The sequence below is a fragment of the Lissotriton helveticus genome, chromosome 6 (genome assembly GCF_964261635.1).
Source record: "Lissotriton helveticus chromosome 6, aLisHel1.1, whole genome shotgun sequence".
Taxonomy (NCBI): domain Eukaryota; kingdom Metazoa; phylum Chordata; class Amphibia; order Caudata; family Salamandridae; genus Lissotriton; species Lissotriton helveticus.
In genome coordinates this window covers 2109888981-2109911812 of record NC_136067.1, presented here as the reverse complement: position 1 = coordinate 2109911812, position 22832 = coordinate 2109888981, and the positions used below count along the sequence as shown (strand labels likewise).

The 22832-nt window shown below is 48.5% G+C and overlaps 1 protein-coding gene and 2 pseudogenes across 2 annotated transcripts in view; all 3 read left to right on the top strand.

Moving 5' to 3' along the window:
• Positions 1-22832, top strand: part of LOC144764077 (uncharacterized) — an 86194-nt gene that overhangs the window by 38704 nt on the left and 24658 nt on the right. The gene's annotated exons all lie outside the window — the stretch shown is intronic.
• Positions 2630-5034, top strand: LOC144765515 (18S ribosomal RNA; annotated as a pseudogene).
• On the top strand, positions 16189-18074 carry LOC144765632 (28S ribosomal RNA; annotated as a pseudogene).

The following is a 22832-nucleotide window of genomic DNA, read 5'->3' as shown; positions in this document are numbered from 1 at the left end:
GGCTGGGTCCAGGGCCCCGGGGAGGGTGGCCTCCCCACACCGGGCTCTGTCCTGGGTCCTGCCGCATGGCAGGGTGCCCGGCACGGGGTCCGGAGGGCCCGGGGAGGTGACCCTGCGCCTCCAGGCCTGGGAGTCCCGGCTGGGTCCAGGGGCCCGGCCGGGCCCCGGGTCGGGTGCTCAGGCCCTGGGCCCTGTCCCCCAGCCTGCCGCACTTCCAAAGGCCCGGGATGGGGTTTTGTTGCGCCTGGGGAGCCTCCCCTTGCTTGGTTGGGTTCAGGAGCTCTATCCGGGGCCCCTGAGGGCCCCGGGGGAGGGTGGCCTCCCCACCCTGGGCTCTGTCCTGGGTCCTGCCACATGGCAGGGTGCCCGGGACACGGTCCGGAGGGCCCGGGGAGGCGTCCCTGTGCCTCGGGCCTGGAAGCCATGGCTGGGTCCAGGGGCCCAGCTGGGCCCCGGGCCGGGTGCTCGGGCCCTGGGCCCTATTCACAGGGCTGCTGCTCCACCAAGGGCCCAGGACAGGAGTCCATCGATCCTGTGCAGGCCTCCCCTGCTTGTCAAGGTGTCCGTGGGCCCCGGGTCGGAGGGCCTGTCGGGTCGCCATTGCAGCCTCCATGGCTGGGGCCCAGCTGGTGCCCTGGGCCTCCGGTCTGCCATGCACCGGCGCCCGCTTACTCCTTCGTTGGGGCACAGGGTGTCCAGATGGCTTCCCTTTCCTCCCCGGCCATCTGGTCACCTGATCCCCTCGACCATCTGGTCACCCGCAATGCTTTCCTATGGGGCGACCAGTTGGCCGAACTTCCCTGGAAGTCTCAATGAGGTGCCATTTGCCTCCCGGATCCCATGCGAGGGCTCCAGGAGGTCGTGTACTTTTGCACCTTGGGTCCCCTCTGTCACCTCGTGTACACGGATTACAAGAAAGGGGGGTCATTTTCCTCCGGATTACTAGGGAGAGGGTCAGTCAGCCCTCCATGAGTTCCGGCGATTCTGAATCAGGGGAAAGCAGGACCCGGCCCCACCCACCAGGGCCCCCAGGGGCCCGGGTACGCACCTGAGTCTTGGGCCCCTTTGCGATGGTCTTTTTTCTCTGAGCCTGCTTGCCCCGGCATCAGGCAGGCAGGGGATACTAAGCCATCAAACCCCCTGCACAGGTTGGCCTGCCAGGGGATGCCCCTTCTGTACTCTGATCGATTGGGCACTCTCGGTCCGTTTAGGGATAGAATGCTTGGCCAGCCTCAGCTGTTGTTTCAGGCAAAGAGCTTTCACCCCGCATGGACCGTCCGACTCTAAGGAGGGTCTGCCGCATGGCGGTAGGTCATTCACCCTACCCAGCAGAGCGAAGGCCGAGTGGCCCTGGTAGTTTGTGCCCCCCAGTGGTCTGACCCGAGCGGAAGGGGTCGGGTGGCGCCAGGTTCTCGGATGCTGCCTGGCCGGTAGGTCTGTGGTCCCTGTGCGCCACGCCGTCAACCCTCTCTGCCCAGCATGGTTCCCTAGCAGCTCGAAACAATCGTTCTGAGTGGTTCCGTCGCCACCAGGCCCCAGCACCCCTGCCTCTCGTTTAGGCTGCGCCTCTGCCTGCCTATCCCTTCCGGGGGAGACGGCTGGGCCCGCGGTGCCCATGCGACCGCACCGCTCCACACCCCTCCAGCGAGCCCTCCCGCCCAGGCGGGTGGGCTCCTTCCCCAGGCATATTTACAACAAGGGGTGGTGAGGGACAGAGTCTCTGAATTAAGCAGAAAGCTCTCACCCAGTCAAGAGATCAGGGCTAGATCCAACACCGTTTTTTAGCTCACTGCACCATCCCAGTTTCAGAACCTGGCTGTATGCAAATTAGTTGGTTCCTGTCCCAGTGCATGATGGGAACAGGGCAAACCAAACTACAAAAGCCAATTCTAACACTGGGAAGGAAACAAGCTCCCGGGGACCGGTTTCTGGCATTACAGCCGTCTTCGGCCCGGTTTGCTTGAATCCTGATGGTGCAATGAGCAAGGGTCTCACATCTGAGAATACCCTTCCACGCTTAGGGTGGACAAAAATATTTACAACAAGGGGTGGTGAGGGACAGAGTCTCTGAATTAAGCAGAAAGCTCTCACCCAGTCAAGAGATCAGGGCCAGATCCAACACCGTTTTTTAGCTCACTGCACCATCCCAGTTTCAGAACCTGGCTGTATGCAAATTAGTCTGTTCCTGTCCCAGTGCATGATGGGAACAGGGCAAACCAAACTACAAAAGCCAATTCTTACACTGGGAAGGAAACAAGCCGGGCCGAAGAAGGCTGAAAAGGCTGAAATGCCAGAAACCGGTCCCCGGTAGCTTGTCTCCTTTCTGGTGAAGAATTGGCTTGGTAGTTTAGTCTGCCCTGTTCCCATGATGCACTGGGCCAGGGACAGACTGATTTGCATATAGCCAGGTTCTGAGCTGGGATGGGGCAGTGAGATAAATAACGGTGATGGATCAAGCCCTGATCTTTGGACTGGGTAAGAGTGGTCTGTTTAACTCAGACACTCTGTTCATCACCACCCCCTTTTTGTAAATCCTTCCCCAGGCAGGCTCCCGAGAGATGGAGGGTTACGCGAAGGTTGCCGGTCGGGGAGATGGGCATGCGGTCCCCACCCCGTCATCAGGTGTGGCTACCTGGTTGATCCTGCCAGTAGCATATGCTTGTCTCAAAGATTAAGCTATGCACGTATAAGTACACACCGCCGGTACAGTGAAACTGTGAATGGCTCATTAAATCAGTTATGGTTCCTTTGATCGCTCCATCTGTTACTTGGATAACTGTGGTAATTCTAGAGCTAATACATGCCGACGAGCGCTGACCTCCCGGGATGCGGGCATTTATCAGACCAAGACCAATCTGGGCTCGCCCGGCCGTTTTGGTGACTCTAGATAACCTCGGGCCGATCGCACGTCCCCTTGACGGCGACTATACATTCGGATGTCTGCCCTATAACTTTTGATGGTACTTTCTGTGCCTACCATGACCACGGGTAACAGGGAATCAAGGTTCGATTCCGGAGAGGGAGCCTGGGAAATGGCTACCACATCCAAGGAAGGCAGCAGGCGCGCAAATTACCCACTCCCGACTCGGGGAGGTAGTGACGAAAAATAACAATACAGGACTCTTTCGAGGCCCTATAATTGGAATGAGTACACTTTAACAGCCAGATTCATCAAGCGAAATTCTCTCGCAAAAGGACCAGATTCTGAGAATCTGGCCCTTTGCGAGTGCAATTTTTGCATTTGGGATTCATCATCCCAAATGCAAAAATTGCTAATAAAGAATTCGCAAATTTGCGAGGATTAGCATTTAGGGAATCTCTATTAGAGATTCCTTAAATGCTATTCATGAAACATTTAAAAATTGCGAATTCGCAATTTAGGAGTGCTATTTACCACGAAGTCAAACCTTGTGGTAAATAGCGAAAACGTAGAAAAAATGCATCTAAATGCATTTTTCTAAGTTGCATGTTGACATGTGTGTGCACAACATCAGTGTAAATTCACATTTCAGGGGTGCTACAGGGTGTCCTTTGGACACCCCTGGCACCCTTGAAATCGCATCCTTATTTTCGATTAGCAAATTGCTAATCGCAAATAAGGATTGACTCCCCATTCATTCCTATGGGCATTTACGCCCATAGGAATGAATGGGGAGTTATTCCTTATTTACGATTAGCAATTTGCTAATCGCAAATAAGGAGGCTGTAGGAATCGCAATTTATTTTACGATTTCTACATGAATCCCGATTTGCAAGTCCTTAATAGCGATTTCTTAATAATCGCTATGAAGGACTCGCAAATCGGGACTTTGATGAATCTAGCTGTAAATTCTTTAACGAGGATCCATTGGAGGGTAAGTCTGGTGCCAGTAGCCGCGGTAATTCCAGCTCCAAAAGCGTATTTTAAAGTTGCTGCAGTTAAAAAGCTCGTAGTTGGATCTTGGGATCGAGCTGGCGGTCCGCCGCGAGGTGAGCTACTGCCTGTCCCAGCCCCTGCCTCTCAGCGCCCCCTTGATGCTCTTGACTGATTGTCCTGGGGGTCCGAAGCGTTTACTTTGAAAAAATTAGAGTGTTCAAAGCAGGCCGGTCGCCTGAATACTTCAGCTAGGAATAATGGAATAGGACTCCAGTTCTATTTTGTTAATTTTCGGAACTGGGGCCATGATTAAGACGGATGGCTGGGGGCATTCGTATTGTGCCGCTAGAGGTGAAATTCTTGGACCGGCGCAAGACGAACCAAAGCGAAAGCATTTGCCAAGAATGTTTTCATTAATCAAGAACGAAAGTCGGAGGTTCGAAGAATATCAGATACCGTCGTAGATCCGACCATAAACGATGCCGACTAGCGATCTGGCGGCGTTATTCCCATGACCTGCTGAGCAACTTCCGGGAAACCAAAATCTTTGAGTTTCGGGGGGAGTATGGTTGCAAAGCTGAAACTTAAAGGAATTGATGGAAGGGCACCACCAGGAGTGGAGCCTGCAGCTTAATTTGACTCAACATGCGAAACCTCACCCTGCCCGGACACGGAAAGGATTGACAGATTGATAGCTCTTTCTCGGTTCTGTGGGTGGTGGCACATGGCCGTTCTTAGTTGGTGGAGCGATTTGTCTGGTTAATTCTGATAACAAACTAGACTCCTCCATGCTAACTAGTTACGCGACCCCCAGCGTCGTGTCCAACTTCTTAGAGGGACAACACTGAACGGATCAGCGTGTGTCTACCCTTCACCGACAGGTGCGGGTAACCCGCTGAATCCTGTTTGTGATAGGGATTGGGGTTGCAATTATTTCCCATGAACAAGGAATTCCCAGTAAGTGCGGGTCATAAGCTCGCGTTGATTAAGTCCCTACCCTTTGTATACACCGCCCGTCGCTACTACCGATTGGATGGTTTAGTGAGGTCCTCGGATCGGCCCCACCGGGGTCGGCAATGGCCCTGGCAGAGGGCCAAGAAGATGATCAAACTTGACTATCCAGAGGAAGTAAAAGTCGTAACAAGGTTTCTGTAGGTGAACCTGCTGAAGGATCATTAGCGGCGGAGCGGCCCGAGTGACCGATGGTGCCAGCCTGAAGCCCTCGTCCGCCTCCTGAAAGCACACACCTTACGCACAGGGCCCGGCCCTGCCATGGTGCACCCCGGCTGGCGGAATGGTCCGCCGCCACAAGGGGTGCTTGGGTGAGGACCAGGACTTCAGAGGGCCTCTTCCCCCCTGGGGAGGGCCTGACCGACGTGTGAGGGGCTGGGGATGGTGGCAGTCCCTGTCCCCTCTTCCTCTACAAGGCAGAACCCAAGTTCACCCGCACGACATCCACTCGGGTGGGGGGAAACCGAATGGCAGTGCATCCCCGAGCTGGTACAACCCCTCCCTTGAAAGGCCCTGGCGCCGGCTGGGCCCTTCCACGCTCGAGTCCCGGTCCGGCCCGACCGGGTTCCAGGCTAGCAGGGAGTGGCCTTTCTCGCGCAGCAGGGTGGCCTGGAAGAGAAGGGGCCCAGGGCCTGTGAGGGGACCTTGGCTCCTCTCGGTAGGAGGTGTGTGGGTTGGGGAGCCACCTGGCTCTTCCCTACCAGTGCATCTGACCCAGGTGAGGATGGTGGTGGGCTAATTACCAGCCTGCCGGCATGGCTCGGGGCGACGGACGGCTGACGTGCAGGTGGAGCGACCCTCCCTCATTGCCAAGTACCCAGTACCCGGTTTGACCCGGTCCCGTGCGGTCGGGCCGAGGGATTTGAAGACTTGTGTAGTCCCTCCCGGTGTGCCCGGGACGGGCCTGCGGCTGTGGGGCTGCCTGCTCCTGTCACACTGGGAGCCCCCTTCCTTACCTGTGGGTGGGGGACTCCCAGGCCGAGTGCCTGGCAATGTATTTTTCTCACAATGGTGCAGTCTGACTCACGGGGTGCCTGGGCCATCTTGCCACATGGGTGGCGGACGGATGGCCTCGCCTTCCTCCCCTTCCTCTCCTGCACCCGCAGGTGGGTGAACATTTTCAAAAAGTTGCCTGTGACTCTTGGCGGTGAGGGGGCCCAAGTCCTTCTGATCGAGGCTCACCCCGCAGACGGTGTCGGTGGAGTTCTGGACTTTTTGGTTCCGTCCAGAGGTGTCAGGGACAACACCCGAAGACCCCGGAGTTCAACCTGTCTTGGTGCACAAACAAACAGAAACACGGGCTTCTCGATGGTGGCGTCAAAGACCAAAGGTTTATTACTGCAGGGACACAGAAGTCACAGAAACTGCACACGGGCAGTGTCTAGGAGCCTGTTCGATTTGTACAAAGAGGGTTGTTCCTTATATACTAAATATTCTGCTCGGGGCAAATTCTTTACATGTTACCACAGTTCTAAACATTCGTGTCTTAAACAATAAATATTTGGCGTTGCACAGGAATCGTCAACAGTATCTGATGTCAAAACATTACGAATGAAGGGTTCCCACTAGTCCATCATAATCCCATGTCAATTCTTCATTCAAGACCCGGACCGCCTCATCGTAAATTTCGTTACCTCCCCCTAATAAAGGCCCAGAAGGAAAGGAGCAGAGCCAGGTGTAGAAGATAGAAAGACAGGATAAGAAATGTTTGTGGGTCGTAAATGGGCACGGTTACCAGCTTCAGCCGCCTAATCATGATCAGGCCAACGAACACAAGAACCAGTATAGCAGGACTGGCCTCAGGCTGGGGAGGCCGCTCTTGCCGAGTCATGCTGCCACAGCGTTGCTGGCCTAAGGTGCACGTGTCACTAGCAAGGTGAATCGCCGGTTAAAGCCTACGTGTCCTTAAATGAAAAGAGGTCATTGCGTGTCCATTGACTATGTGAGGGCAAGGAATACAAAATGGCTTCCGTGTTCTAAGATGGATGCCATGGGTAAATCACAATTGTGTTGGTAACAGGAGTGCTCTTGCTCGTAGCATAGCGAAAACACCAGGATATACTAAATGGATCATTTGCGGTCCACTGATACCAAAATTATGTATTTACGACAATGTTACAAACACGAGTAAAATCGTCACGGAACCTCAGACCCTCCTTTTGCCCTTACATAGGCAATTACTCAGTCTATATCAGAGTCAGAGTCTAATTCTATGCTCATTAGGTCAGTGACATGTTGTTGTATCATCATCCTGTCTCGTGCCTTTTCTCCTAATGCAGGTGATTTTCTGAAACAGGTTGCAGCACAGAGACTACACAGAGCGGGACCACATTGGATAATAAGACAGCACGAGAACAGAAATACTAGGATGACACCAATGACCATCAGAACCTTCCATCCCCACGCTGATACCAGAGTCCAAAACCACTCCATGAAGGACCAGTTTCCCTTATCTACGTGTATAGAGTCGGAAATCTTGTGTAGCTTAGAGATTGCTTCATAGACTGTTGGAGCATTATTTGGAATAAAGACACAGCAGCTCGATTGGATCATTCTGCATACCCCACCTCGATCTGCAAGTATTACGTCTAGAACCATACGGTTCTGCAACGTCATGAGACGGTCCGCCTGAAGCTCAGCTGTTAAGTTACTAAGGGCACCAGCAGTTTCTGTAATAGTAGATTCAACTACCCGTGTTAGTTGACGTAGATTTCTACTATTGGCCATAGGCCCCCAAAACGGAAGGAAACCTTTGAAAAAGTCTCCAGCTTCTTGACCAGCGGTATCTTCCTTGCTGAAGACACCTCGTGCTACTCTGGTCTTGTGATAATCTGAAGAAGCAGTGTATGTCGGAGGTAACAATCGAGCAATATAACATGAACCTGAGAAGTCAGCAGGCAGCCATGTATAAGCTCTGTCCTGACAGATGAAGTAGGTACCCCTAGCAGTCAGAAAGGCAGGGGAGGAGTTAGACGGAAATACGTAAGTCTCAACGCACTCACTCCTCCCTAGCTGAGCTCTCGGATTTCTCCCATTTCCTTGCAAACAGACTTGACCTCGGTGAGGCACGACCCAAACTGAAGTGGAGCTTTTACGCTTGCTTTCTCCCAAACTAAGGCGATACTCTGTAGAGTTCCAACTCAAATACACCCGTAATTCATCTCTGGGGTAAGATGGAGTATTATTGACGTCTTTAATCATGTCAATAATTCCCTGGACTAAAGCTTTGTTGGCTGAGTTGTATTTAGTGGACCGTGGTGGACGCGCAGGATAGGTCTCAAGAGCATATGAAAAAATGGTCTGAAAGGCCTGAAATGATCCATTGTAGCTAAAAGGCAAGACTAAATAGGGAATGCCTTTATCCATAGTGTGAGGTATCAAGCCACACACCCAGCAGTCTGTAGTATTAACTACCAGTTGGTGTTGATGCAAGAGCTGTACAAATGTATTGTTAATAAATTCTGAGCGTCGAGCTTGTTCGTGTTCAGGAAATGAGTGAAAAGAATGCATAGAAGAAACCGTAGAAGTAGTAGGATCAAGGGGAGGTACTGTAGTTACTGGCATAAAAATCAAATGTACACCAAAGATGATTCCACCCACCAACGTTATCAAAACAATTAAAAATGTAACTGCACATTGCATTAGAAAGCATTTGCTGTGAAGTATTCTGTACAGTCTATTTCTGCGAACATAAATTACATTTTCTCGTTGCAGCTCAGGAAGCTCCATCTTCTACGACCGTTCGCGACCACTGATGATGTGTACGTAGATGAAAATGCCTCTATCAGCCCTGGGAGTTCCCAGAACTAACAGAAAGATCGACCTTGTGTCTGACCCCCGCAGATTCAACTAGGCACACAGCCACGACCCTACGGCTACCCAGACGGCAAGGCAATTTTAAAACAAAAAGAAACAATACAGAGTATTTAGCAAACTTCCTGGCTGGAGGCAATGTATAGCAAATTCAAATCTGAAAATAGGCAGTTTCCTGCTTTATTTGTCCATATTGCGAGAACGTAAGTTGTATCTCAGTTTTGCAGGAGCTGTCTGATCTGGAAACAATATATTTTCAGCTGACGTTGCAATGTTCACGTTCGCAGATGGCAAATGTCCTTTTGGTGCAGATGGCAAATGTTCAGGGTTCAAAAGAGCCGTTTCAGGAGGAGAGTCAGAATTCGGTGAATCCGTGATTAGTTCTGCATCGCTGAAAGGTATGAACCTGGGGACTTGTTCCGTTTCAGAGGCACCGATTCCTTTCTTTACCCAGTTGTCGTAAGGAAGTGGCAGAGGCACACGTTTAGCGTGTGTTGTATGGATCCAATTTCTTCTTCCGGCCACACGAATAGCAGTTCTCGTTGCTAGCAGGACTTGGAACGGGCCAATAAATCTGGGCTGAAGATTTTTCGTTCTTGCAAAATTTCGGATGACCACCTGATCACCCGGTTTCAGCTGATGGCCTGGACTCTCTGATGGTTTTGGCAATGCGTCGAAAACCTGTTGGTGAATAAGACTCAATTTAGCAGTCAAGTCGAAAAGGTAATCAATTAACATTGGGTATTCCAGCTGCTTAAATTCTTTCGGTCTAGGTACCCCCCAAACATTTGCAGGACGACCGAAAACTATTTCGTAGGGACTAAGCCCTACTCTAGAATGTACAGTTGCTCTTGTTGATAGCAAAGCCAAAGGCAATGCGTCTGGCCAGGACAAACCCGTGGATGCTTGTATCTTAGCGAGTTTCAGTTTAAGGGTGCCATTGTAACCCTCGACTAAACCCGCGGACTGAGGATGATTCGCACTATGAAATTTTTGCCTAATCCCTAGGCCGGCACACACACTCTGCATAACTTTCCCTACGAACTCACTTCCGTTATCTGACCATACAATCCGTGGCATTCCGTATCGGGGGAAGTATTCTTTAAGAAGAATTTTGGCAGTGGATAAGGCAGTATTGTCCTTTAGTGGGTATGCTTCGATCCATCTGGAAAAAGCACAAACTACCACTAGGACGTATTTCAGGTTATTACAACGGTCCATGTGAATGAAGTCTAGTTGGATCACTTCAAAGGGGCAGGAAGGAGGAGCGAAGTGACCCGCAGGTGTGGGGATCCCCTTGCCAGGATTATGCATCAAGCATACCATACAATTTCTCACCACTCTCTCTGCACACTTACTAATTCCGTCATTCTTCCAGACCGGAGCCAACATCTTACAAATCCCTTTTGAACTGATGTGCGCTGATCCATGCGCCATCGTCACTACTGCAAGCACATACGCATCAGGCAACATCCAACGCTGTTGTTCCGACAAGTCAATCCAACACCCACTCGAGTCCAATTTACCCGTGCTCTCTCTCCATGCACGTTTTTCCTCCTCAGTCGCCTCTTTCTGAATTTCTTTCACGCTTTCCACTGTGTCTTCACACATTCCAGACTCAGAAATCCATCTTGTAGACGTTGCAACATACATTCTACTCATCATATTTCTAGCTGTCTGTTTTGCAGTCTCATCAGCAAAAGCATTCCCACGACCAACATCATCTGTGATTGTTTTATGAGCACTGCATTTCACAATCGCAACTTCAGTCGGCAAGGTTAGAGATTCCAACAAGTCATTAACTAGCTGGCCATGTTGAATCTTAGTCCCATGGGACGTAATGAAACCTCTCTCTTTCCACAAACGGCCAAAACTATGGGCCACGCCGAACGCGTACTGACTATCTGTGAACACGTTCACTCTCTTTCCCTTAGCTAAAACGCACGCTCTTGTTAGCGCGATCAATTCTGCAGCCTGGGCAGAATTCTGACTCACTCTTGCAGTCTCCACAATCGTACTCAAGGTCGTTACTGCATAAGCAGCAGTCACATCACCATTCTCCAATTTGAAGCAAGACCCATCAACATACAGCGTGCCATCTGGTTCTGACAACGGAGTGTCTTTTAGGTCGATTCGTCCTTTTGTTTCTTCCTCAGTTCTGAAACAACAGTCGTGTGGTTCGGAATCACTCGACTCTTGGCTAGTCGGCAACAATGTTGCTGGATTCAATACATTGCATCTTTTGATCTGAATATGACTAGCTAATAGTGTCAGTTCATAGCCTGATAATCTAGCACTGGTAAGGTGTTGCGTCTTGGTTCGGTTCATGAGTGTATCCACAGCATGAGGAACCATAACTACTAGCATGTTGTTCATTACTAAACCAGCAGATTGTCGAATGGAAGCTGCAGCTGCGGCTGTAGCTCTCAAGCAACTAGGCAATGCTCTAGCTACTGGATCTAATGTTGATGAAAAATACGCACAAGGGCGTTGTTTATCACCAAATTTCTGCGTTAAAACACTCAATGCACAACCTTCTCTCTCGTGGACATAGAGCGTGAATGGCTTACTGTAGTCGGGTGTACCCAATACAGGTGCTGAACACAGTGCATTTCGTAACTCAGAAAAACTCTGCTGACATTCTGCTAGGAACATTCATCTGTGTAATTGCTTTTATTCTCTCTGGGGTCAACTTCCTTCCCTCCTTTGACAAGAGATGACCTAGGTAGGTCACTTCTTGGCAGCAGTATTGCATTTTTGAAGGTGACACCTTGTGATTCAAATCTGATAAGTGATGCAATAAAGAAATCGTAGCTGTTTTGCAAGTTTCCTTGTCATTGGCAGCCACTAGAAGATCATCAACATACTGTACTAAAGCAGAACCACGAGGAAGTACGACGGAATCTAACTGACTTTTTAATGCTTGACTGTAAATGGATGGGCTTTCACAATAACCTTGTGGAGCGCGTTTAAATCTAAAACTTCGTCCTCCTAGAGAAAAACCGAAAATATCTCTGCTTTCCTCGGCTATCGGAATGCTGAAAAAGGCATTTTTCAAGTCGACAACTGAAAACCATGCTGCTGTAGCGGGAATCAACGTTAACAATGCAGTAATGTCTGGTACCACAGGAAACTGTGGGATCACAATTTTATTAACCTCTCTAAGATCAATTACGAACCTATATACTGGAGGCTTTGTAGGGTCAGTTCGTTTCAAAATAGGCAGTACAGGACTATTACAGACATTACCTCTAGTCTCTTCTACAACATCTTTCTTGATCAGGTCTTGTACTATTAGTAGGAGCGCACGCTCACCTTCACTAGAGATTCTGTATTGTGGAATTCGTGGAAGTTTGACATTTGCTTTCAAAGTTACTACATAGGGTGGAATTTCCAAGAGACCTACATCATTAGGACCAGTCGCCCAAAGAGTATCAGGGAGTGAACGCAGCTCTGGTGGGAGTGCATCCATCGATAAGTACATCGGGGAGATGATTCTTTTACCCAACGTAAGCTGTACTCCTGCTGGAGAACAGTACAGTGTCGCGTACAGGCGTTTTAACAAGTCTAAACCAAGCAGATTTTCGTTACAACCTGTCGTCAAAATCAGGGGTGCTTTCAAATGACGGGGTCCAACAGAAATAGACAAAGGACCAGAAACAGGGTTGTGAACAGGGGCGCCCGAAAAACCTACTGAAACGTTTGTTGAGCCAGACAAAGGTGCGCCAGGGAGTTTCGCATGTATGATAGAACTTTTTGCTGCACCAGTATCCAACAGAAACGGTTCGACTATACCTGATGTTGCTACTGCGACATAAGGTCCACTCTGATCTACTGGTACTGATACTACTCCCTCTCTTTGTCCATGGCTGTCCTAGTATTCACTTTGCTGAATTTCCTCACTAGTTTCATAATAGTCTTCGACATGATACTGTGGAGACCTATTCTGTTGGGCAGATTGTCCATTTCGCTGATCGAAATAATTAGAGGGGCGATCACTCGTCTGCGGAGGCATAGCACCTCGTCCTCGACCTCTAGAGTTTTGCATAGAACTACCACGACCTCTCTGAGCTGCCGCATCATTATTTTGCGCCCGAACTGGACACTCACTTTTGTAATGACCTTCCTTTTTGCAATAAGCACATTGATTCCATTGATATTGTGGCCTTTGAAAATTATAATCCGTTCTTTGATATGACCCTTGCTGCATATTAGTTTGATTCGTGCGAGGCGGATAAGCTTGCTGTAAAAGTACTTTAGTTTTTAAATCTTTCGTCTTTTTATCTGATTTCTCCTTCTCTTCTTTATCCCTATTTTCGTAGTATTGAGCAGTCGCAAGTATTTGCGCAGTCGTAGAGACAGCCCACGCACTTTCAGAATTCTTCAATTTACTACTAAGTTCTGGCAACAGATTGTGCACAAATTTATCGACAAATAATCTCTGGCCCCCTTCTGTGCTCATATCCTGACCACTATGATCTACGAAAGTCTCTTCGAATCTTGTGAAAAAGTCGGAGACGCTTTCGTCTTTCTTTTGTTTGCATGCGGACAATTTATCCCAGTTAACGCGTAATGCAGGCATTAAGGTTTTCATTAAATCGATTATTCTACCAGGCAAATTAGCAATTAGGGGTTCTGGTTTGGAACCACCTATTTGTTGACCATCCGCTGCAATTATAGCTGCCCAGTCACCACCTAGGGCAACTGGATGATTCTCTTTACGAATTTTAGCCCAAATTGGTTGCGGTACTACATTACCAAATAGCAGATCTATGTCAGCAAGATTCAATACACAAGCGTCAACTGTTTGAGCCAACTCTTTGTAGTACCCTGCAGGATTTTTACGCGGATCTGGCAAGGCCTGTTTCACTGCTAACACTTCAGCTCGCTTCCATGGAATATGTATCCATACTCTCTGGAATTGTGCCGGAGCGGCTGCAATACCAAGGTTTACATTAGCTTGCACAGCTTCACGCCAAATTGGTGGAACCTCTCTCATTGGATATTGACGATTTCGTTTCGTACTACGTTTCTCTAACTCTCTCGGTGAAAGAAGGGATGAGTCGGATCTATAACTTAAAACCAGTTCCATTGCTTCTTTTATATTCTGTCCAACTATCATACCTGTAGCAAACTCTTTCTGAACATTAATTAATTCTCCTAGATTTGATTCAGGGTCATCCTCTTCCAATTCCTCACGTAGAAGGAAACACATTTCATCGAACACATATCGTTGTGTCGGTTCGTTCCATTGCATAAATGTATCTAATACATTTTGTACATTATATCTTCCAACTTTCGAAACCCATCTAAGAGCAGTGGAATCTAGTATTCCTCTTTCTTCAGTACTGGGAAACTGACTACGCCTCTGCACAGAGTCAGGGGCAGGAGTCTTAATCAGAGTTTTATAGAAGGGAGATAGAATATTAGAGACAGAATCAGTGATTCTTCGTCGAACAGAAAGCGGAGTCATAATATTAGCAGAGGCAGTGAATAGAGTAGCAGTTGGAACAGATAGATTAGGAACAGTAGGAGTAGCAGGCAAGATAGCTTGTGAACTAGCAGGTGTGAGCGACACAGGCATAGGTAAAGAAGTCGGCAACCCTAGAAGAGGGGTTGTCGAAGGAACATTAATATTGACCACAGGAGGTACAGGAACTTGATTCAGGGGAGCGAGAACAGGGACACCAGGTTGTCCAGCAACCGGTAATTGAACATTCGGTATAGGCGGAGCCGTAGCACCCTGTGCATACGGTGGGGGTGATCGTAACAAGTAAGACAACAGGGGATCCTTTTCAGGGTCCTCTACTATCTTAGTCGTACTCGTTGGCAAAGCAGGATAGCACTTGTCTATCGCTAAATTACGCTCTCTATTGGCCACCTCCATTGCTTTTTCAGACTCGTTGAGTTGCAGCTGCCTAGCAGACTGTTCTAAAGTTAACTCTTGCTCTTTCTGTTCTTTCTTCAACTTTTTAATTTCTCTCTGTTTAGATTCTTTTCGCCAATAACGGAAAGAATCAAACATTGCCGGCCGGGCTTTCTTCTTAAATAACCTTTTTTCTAGATTATCGAGAACTTCAGGTTCAAAACTACCATGTAGTGGCCAACTAAGGACACCATCTTTCTCTGTGAAGCGGATCCATACCTCGTTATAAGAGATAGGGCCCACACCAAATTTGCAATATAGATCATAAAGGGGAGTTCCAATCGGAGGAACCAAACACGAGTCCTCCAACCGGGAATCACTGTTGCAACTAAAACAAGACAACATACAATTTTTCCGACTTACCATTTTATAATCCGGAACACAAGACAAACAAGACACAAACAGAAAAGATGCGCACTCGAACCACGAACTTAGGCCTACCAGAACTGACAAATGTATCGATACCTGAACTGAACAGAATGATTATCGTAACCAGAATAACCAGTGATAATCTTACAGAACTGAACTGAACTGAGAACTAAAAGGATTATCCAAACAGGAGCAACCCTCACAAAATAACCAACTAGCAACCACTAAATACTTAACTGAGGCACTGAAGACGTCACCAAGGAGAAACCCGTCACGTTTCGCCGTACTGAGGACTGCACCTCGGGTCCAAGACAGGGCGACGGTCAAGGCAACGGAGCACTGCAGCCGTCTGAACGGGAACCCTCGTGGAAGAGGACGTCGGGGCCACTTTTGCGATATGCCGGGATCGATGAAGTGGGGCGCCTCCCTCTGAAATCTTCACACGAAGCTCCTCGAATTCTTCAGGCTTTTGGACCGGTACCGAATGACGTCGCCCCACGTTGGGCGCCAATTGGAGTTCTGGACTTTTTGGTTCCGTCCAGAGGTGTCAGGGACAACACCCGAAGACCCCGGAGTTCAACCTGTCTTGGTGCACAAACAAACAGAAACACGGGCTTCTCGATGGTGGCGTCAAAGACCAAAGGTTTATTACTGCAGGGACACAGAAGTCACAGAAACTGCACACGGGCAGTGTCTAGGAGCCTGTTCGATTTGTACAAAGAGGGTTGTTCCTTATATACTAAATATTCTGCTCGGGGCAAATTCTTTACATGTTACCACAGTTCTAAACATTCGTGTCTTAAACAATAAATATTTGGCGTTGCACAGGAATCGTCAACAGTATCTGATGTCAAAACATTACGAATGAAGGGTTCCCACTAGTCCATCATAATCCCATGTCAATTCTTCATTCAAGACCCGGACCGCCTCATCGTAAATTTCGTTACCTCCCCCTAATAAAGGCCCAGAAGGAAAGGAGCAGAGCCAGGTGTAGAAGATAGAAAGACAGGATAAGAAATGTTTGTGGGTCGTAAATGGGCACGGTTACCAGCTTCAGCCGCCTAATCATGATCAGGCCAACGAACACAAGAACCAGTATAGCAGGACTGGCCTCAGGCTGGGGAGGCCGCTCTTGCCGAGTCATGCTGCCACAGCGTTGCTGGCCTAAGGTGCACGTGTCACTAGCAAGGTGAATCGCCGGTTAAAGCCTACGTGTCCTTAAATGAAAAGAGGTCATTGCGTGTCCATTGACTATGTGAGGGCAAGGAATACAAAATGGCTTCCGTGTTCTAAGATGGATGCCATGGGTAAATCACAATTGTGTTGGTAACAGGAGTGCTCTTGCTCGTAGCATAGCGAAAACACCAGGATATACTAAATGGATCATTTGCGGTCCACTGATACCAAAATTATGTATTTACGACAATGTTACAAACACGAGTAAAATCGTCACGGAACCTCATCGGGTTGCTTGGGAATGCAGCCCAAAGCAGGTGGTAAACTCCATTTAAGGCTAAATACGGGCACAAGACCGATAGCCAACAGGTACCATAAGGGAAAGTCGAAAAGAACTTTGAAGAGAGAGTTCAAGAGGGCGTGAAACCGTTGAGAGGTAAACTGGTGGGGTCGGTGCAGTCCGCCCGGAGGATTCAACACGGCGAGAAGGTTGGTGGCCCGGGAGTTCCGGATCCCCTCCGTGGGACTGGGGCCTGGGCCCTACCCGGACCCTGTAGGGCGCATTTACTCCACGGCTTCGGGGTGGCAGGTGGCCCTCCGCTCCGGCAGAGGATGTTACAGCCCCCCTGGCAGCAGCTTTTCTGTGTCCACGGGGTCAAGGGAGATTCGACTGCCTCTGTGACCTCCCCCGGGCACCCGTCCCCGGCCGCCCCTCGGGGCGCACTGGGCCGGTTGAAGGGGGGACGGGGCTCCCGGCGCGACTGTTGACTGGGGCGGACTGTTCTCAGTGCGCCATGACCGTGTCACGCCGCCGGGCTGGGAGGCCCACACCGGGCGCCAGGGGTCTGCGGCGATGTCGGTTACCCACCGACCCGTCTTGAAACACGGACCAAGGAGTCTAACACGTGCACGAGTCGGAGGGCCGAGCAAAACCCTGTGGTGCAATGAAGGTGAGGGCCGGCGCGCGCCAGCTGAGGTGGGATCCCGCCGCGCTTTCAGCGGCGGGCTCACCACCGGCCTGTCTCGCCCGCTCTGTCAGGGAGGTAGAGTATGAGCATGCGTGATAGAACCTGAAGGATGGTGAACTATGCCAGGGCAGGGCGAAGCCAGAGGAAACTCTGGTGGAGGTCCGTAGCGGTCCTGACGTGCAAATCGGTCGTCCGACCTGGGTATAGGGGTGAAAGACTAATCGAACCATCTGGTAGCTGGTTCCATCCAAAGTTTCCCTCAGGATAGCTGGTGCTCGGAGTCCCCAGTTTTATCTGGTAAAGCGAATGATTAGAGGTCTTGGGGCCGAAACGATCTCAATCTATTCTCAAACTTTAAATGGGTAAGAAGCCCGGCTCGCTGGTGTGGAGCCGGGCATGGAATGCGAGTGCCTAGTGGGCCACTTTTGGTAAGCAGAACTGGCGCTGCGGGATGAACCGAGCGCCGGGTTAAGGTGCCCGAAGCCGACGCTCATCAGACCCCAGAAAAGGTGTTGGTTGATATAGACAGCAGGACGGTGGCCATGGAAGTAGTAATCCGCTAAGGAGTGCGTAACAACTCACCTGCCGAATCAACTAGCCCTGAAAATGGATGGCACTGGAGCGTCGGGCCTATACCCAGCCGTCGTCGGTGCTGAAAGCCACGACGGCTAAGCTGCAATGAGTAGGAGGGCTGCTGTGGTGAGCACAGAAGCCCGGGACGAGGCCCCGGGTGGAGCTGACGCAGGTGCAGATCTTGGTGGTAGTAATAATAATAATAATAATAATCTTTATTCGGAGTTTCAAGTTTGAAATCCATAAAAGCAGTAATAATATACAATAAAACAGTCATATCAAAAGGTACAAAGTGATTACATATATAACAAGTAAATTCCACATCTGAGTTATAAAAGCATTAATTTGTTTAAGGGAATTACCTTTAAAGATTTTTTTCTGTGTCTATGTATACACTTCAAAAAGTTAAGAACATGGTAACAAGCAAGTTCAGTATCCAAGAGCTGCAAACACAGCATGGCAGGGCGACATTGCCTGAGACCCCAAGATTTTAGTAAGGTCAATAGCCAAACTTTACGATGTTCATGGTAAAACTTGCAAAACAAGACAGTATGTAAAGTTGTCTGTGTTGACTTCTCGTCACAGGGGCATAGGGGTGGATTCGGATCCCAAACGTTTGCTGTTGGAAAGGCCACCAGTCTATGAAATACATTTAATCGGAACCTTGTCAGAAGGTAGCGATCAAACAGGCCAAGATTAAGCCTTAGATAGGGCTGAATTAAGAGTGTAGATTGGACCATTACAGCGTGTTGGACAGACGGTTTGCCTGCTTCCGATTGCAATCTCAGGTTTTCCAAATGTCCCAGGGCTAGTTCTTTTAGTTGTTTCTTTGTGAGTTCAGTGATTTTTTCAGGATTCAGATAGTATTGCTCTGCCCCAAGGTCAATGAAAAAGTTTCTGATATAGGCTAACCACTTAATTTTTAAGGCATGGTCCAATGTCATAGCGTCCGCCACTATCATCTTGGTGAGATCATTTTTCTCCGAGGTCCAGATACGGCGCCATAAGAGTAGCGGTTGTATTTTTGCAAGGTCCTCAATGTATGGAACACCTAATTCAAGTGGCAGGCATAGGTTGAGGATCGCTTTGGGGCCATCAACAAGAACCTTAGAAAGTTATTTTCTGCTATTTGCAGGGAGGTTACATCCGTGTGACCCCATAAGCCTGCTCCATATAGGGCTGTCGATTGGCATTTGGCCTTATATATCGTTAACAATTCCTCAGGCGGTCGTTTTCCCAGTTTTTGTGTGAATGTCACCAATGCTGCTAGCGCTCTTTTAAAGCAGTATCTCCTCGCTTCCACAGCCTTTTTCCAGGACAGTTTATTATCTATTGTGATTCCCAGGTAGCAATATTCATTTGCAGAGTCTATTTTTTGGTTATTAAGGGTGATGTTTTTCAGATGTTTTCTCCCTGTACCTGCCGACATCACAAAAGTCTTTTTCATATTTATGTGAAGGTCTAGGGTACCCATGTACTGGGAGTACCTATTAAGAGTATTCTGAAGTTCATGGGGAGTCCGTGCCAGGAGGACAGCGTCGTCCGCATAGAGCAGAGCGGGGATCGGGCGATGTTCTGCCTGTGGGAGGTACCGGGCACCTCTCAGGAGCTCAACCTCCAGGTTGTTAGTATAGAGGGAGAAGAGGAAAGGTGCCAGGACACATCCTTGTCTGACCCCGCGCTCCACTCTAAAAGACGCTGTCAACTCTCCTTTTGTACCAAAACGGACTCTGGCAGAGGGCTTTGAGTACATTTCCCTTAAAAAGTTCAGGAGTGGCGGATCTACCCCCATTTGGGCTAGGAGGGACCACAATTTGGTATGAGAAACACAGTCAAATGCCGCGGACAAGTCCACGTAGATCATATATAATTTATCTTTCTTGGCGTGTATATATTTCCCAATAATTAGAGAGAGGTTTAGGGCTTGCTCCACAGTTCCAAAGCCTTCTCTGAAGCCAAATTGTAGGTCAGACAGTATGCCTCTCTCCTCCACCCAGTCCTGCAATCGCTCCAGGATCACCCTACCTGCCAGCTTGCCCAGTGAGTCCAACAGGGATATTGGGCGGTAGCAAGCAGGGTCCTGGCGGTTTCCCTTCTTAAATATTGGTACCATGATGGACCCTGTCCAAGACTCCAGGATTCCTTTCTTTGCCGCTGCCGTGCACACCCTAGTAATAATCGGGGCCCAAAGGTCTGGTTTATGTTTGAAAAAATCAACCGGGACTCCATCCGGGCCTGGTGCTTTTCCATTTTTGCTTGTTTTTAGGGCCAGAAGGATCTCGGGGATGTCAAAGTCTATTTGAATGGGGTAAGGCGGAGCTTTTAGGTTCTCGTGGTCATTTTCTTGTTCAAAGGATGGTTTTTGAAAGATTTTTGAGAAGTGTGATACCCATTCTGACTCATCTATCGCCACTTCAATTTTTGGAGTCGAATCATCCACCAAGAATGGGGTTCTTATTACTCTCCAGAAGGCCTGGCTGTTTTTCTCCTGTGCACTGGCGTGAAGTTCATCCCATAGGGCTTGCTTTAAGTCCGCTTTTCTCTTTTTCCTGATTATATGATATTCCTTTCTTAAGGCGGATATAATATGGGGGTCTCTTTCATCTTTGTTTAGTGCTAGTTTGAGCTTTGAGTGGGCCTGAGTACATTCTTGATTGAACCATCCCTTCGGCCGGCGTGGTCCAGCTTTATGTTTTGCTGTAAGTAAGGACTGTATTTTTTCCATGATTTGTGCGAAGCTATTAAGAAGTTCCTCATCTTCTGTGAGTATGTATAAGCATTTCTTAATTTGGGGGTATGCTGATTTTATCAAGTCTTTAGTGATTTCCTCTGGGTTTATCTTCCCCCATTTTATTGAGTACCCGTTCAATTGGCCCAGGTTTATATTTTCTTGGGACAGTGCACTAGCTATCGCCGTAGGGAGAGACTGTTGATGATTTATATACAGTTCCATTTTGAGAATAGCATGGTCACTTTGGCTGTTGGGTATGACTTCAAAGCTGTTTACTCTGGGTTATAGACTAGCTGATATTATAATGTAATCAACCGTGGTACTAAACCCTCTTCCTATATAGGTTGATTCTAGTAAGCTAGTTCTGGGATCCGGTGTGTTTGCTATTTGGAGGTCAAGATCTGATAGGAGATCGTTCATTATTCCTCCCGTGTTGTTATGAAAAAAGTGGGTTAGAAAAAGACCTTCCTCTGTGGCCATACTGGGACATTTTTTTTCTGGTTGCGTACATTGATGTAGATTAAAATCTCCTGCCCATATTATGGATGATCCACCCCTTGCTCCCTGTTTCTGTCTAAGGGTAGATAGTTTTTCATGAAGGTGGGCCAGAACTCTCTGGAGCTGTGTTTCCGCAAGGTTATTATAGAAGTTAATGAGGACTATAAACTCATTTTTGGGTAGAGCAAGACCAATGATCTGGAAATTAGAATCCAGTTCGATGACACTTATTTTGATATTCTGAATGGTATTGGCTATATATATGTTTAGTCCTCCCTTTGGTCTACCCTTTTTCCCCACCAGCGCAGGGGAAAAGAACGTCCTGTACCCCTGTAAATGAAGTTCTGATTGTGACCATGTCTCCAGCAGGCAGAGTATTTGTTGTCTATGTACGTGGTGCATGATGGTCCCATCCTCCAGCTTTGGTCGCAATCCCGCGATGTTCCAGGAGATCACGCTCAGGGATGGAGGATTATCTTTAAATGCATTTTCTATTTGTGGATTAGTGTGGATAAGTGAATGTTCAGGGATTATGGTATTGTCTGGGATTTGTGGGGTGTCTAGGGTTTTAGGTGTCTGTTCTTCTGGCTGTGGTGGTCAGTCGACACACTCTAAACCACTATACATATTGGTTAGTGGTAGTTCATTCCACCCGTCCCAGTGTGGGGGTTCTCTGTATTTTCTCCAGTGTTCTTGCCCTCTCCATTCATCCCTTTCTTTACCTCGATACCGAGGGCCTACTGTGTACCATGGTCCCTCTAATTGAGAGGGGCCATCCTGAAAAGTTGGTGGGTAAAAGAAAGACAAACGTTTTATTCTTACCCCCCCCCCGGTTAAAGTTTGGTCCTCTCCTGCACAGATGTATTCTACTATTCTGGGGTCCTCAAAGGTAATTAGGACGCAGTCCCCCTTTATCGATTTTTTACCGTGACCGACCCAAGGGGCTCTTCTAACCATCAGGATTCTAGTAGAACAGTAGGGAGGTGGAGGAGGACGATTAATGGTAAGCCAGTGTTGTATCTTGTTTTTTAACGACCAGTTTGGTTCATGTTTCTGGTCTGTCAGCTCTGGTACACCGGTCAATATAGCGACAAAGGGACTCGCTTCTGGTGGGAGTGTTACTGGACGTATTACTGGTCGTGTTTCGACATGTTGTTGTCTTTCCCTCGGTTGATGTGTTTGGGGTTGTTTAGTTGATGGTTGATTATTTTTAGCCGTGGAAGTGCTATTACAGGGAGTGCTGTTTTTTCCTTGTGGGATTGATGGGGCTGATATAGCTGACGCTTTATTCTTACTAGATATTGTAGCTGGTGGTTTCGGGGCTGTAGTGGGTACAGGTGTCGAGTTGGTTGCTTGGGCTACAGGGATTATATTTGCCGGTTTTTGCGCCCCTGGTTTTTGTGGTTTTTGTGGAACTTGTGCATGATTTGGGGCGGGATTAGCTTTGATTGTCGCTGTAAATTCGGTTACAGCTTTTTCCAGTTTTATCAGAGTCTTTTGGATAGGTGAAAGAGATTTATGTAGAAATTGTCTAAATTGTATTCATAGTCAGTTTCATTTATTTCACTTGTTGGGGGGCCTTCAGATACTATCACTAAATCCGTGGTGGGTGAGGCATCATGATGTATACTCACAGTGTGCCTGCTCTGGTTTCCCAGCAGGGGGGGACTAAGTGTATTTTCTTTTCCCTCCGTGGCGGTTGGGGTTTGTTTTCTCGTTGGTGTTTTATTTGTCGCTACCTGATTCTTTTTCTTTTTTATGGCTCCCTCCCTCCTCCCTCTTGCCTGTCTTACCTCTTCTGGTGTAGGGTGTGGGACTAGGTCAGGAGTTTTTTCCAAGTCGGTGTCAGCTATTAGTTGTGATTCTGAAAGTTGTGACACCGATAAATCAACTATATTTGGGAGGCTCTGC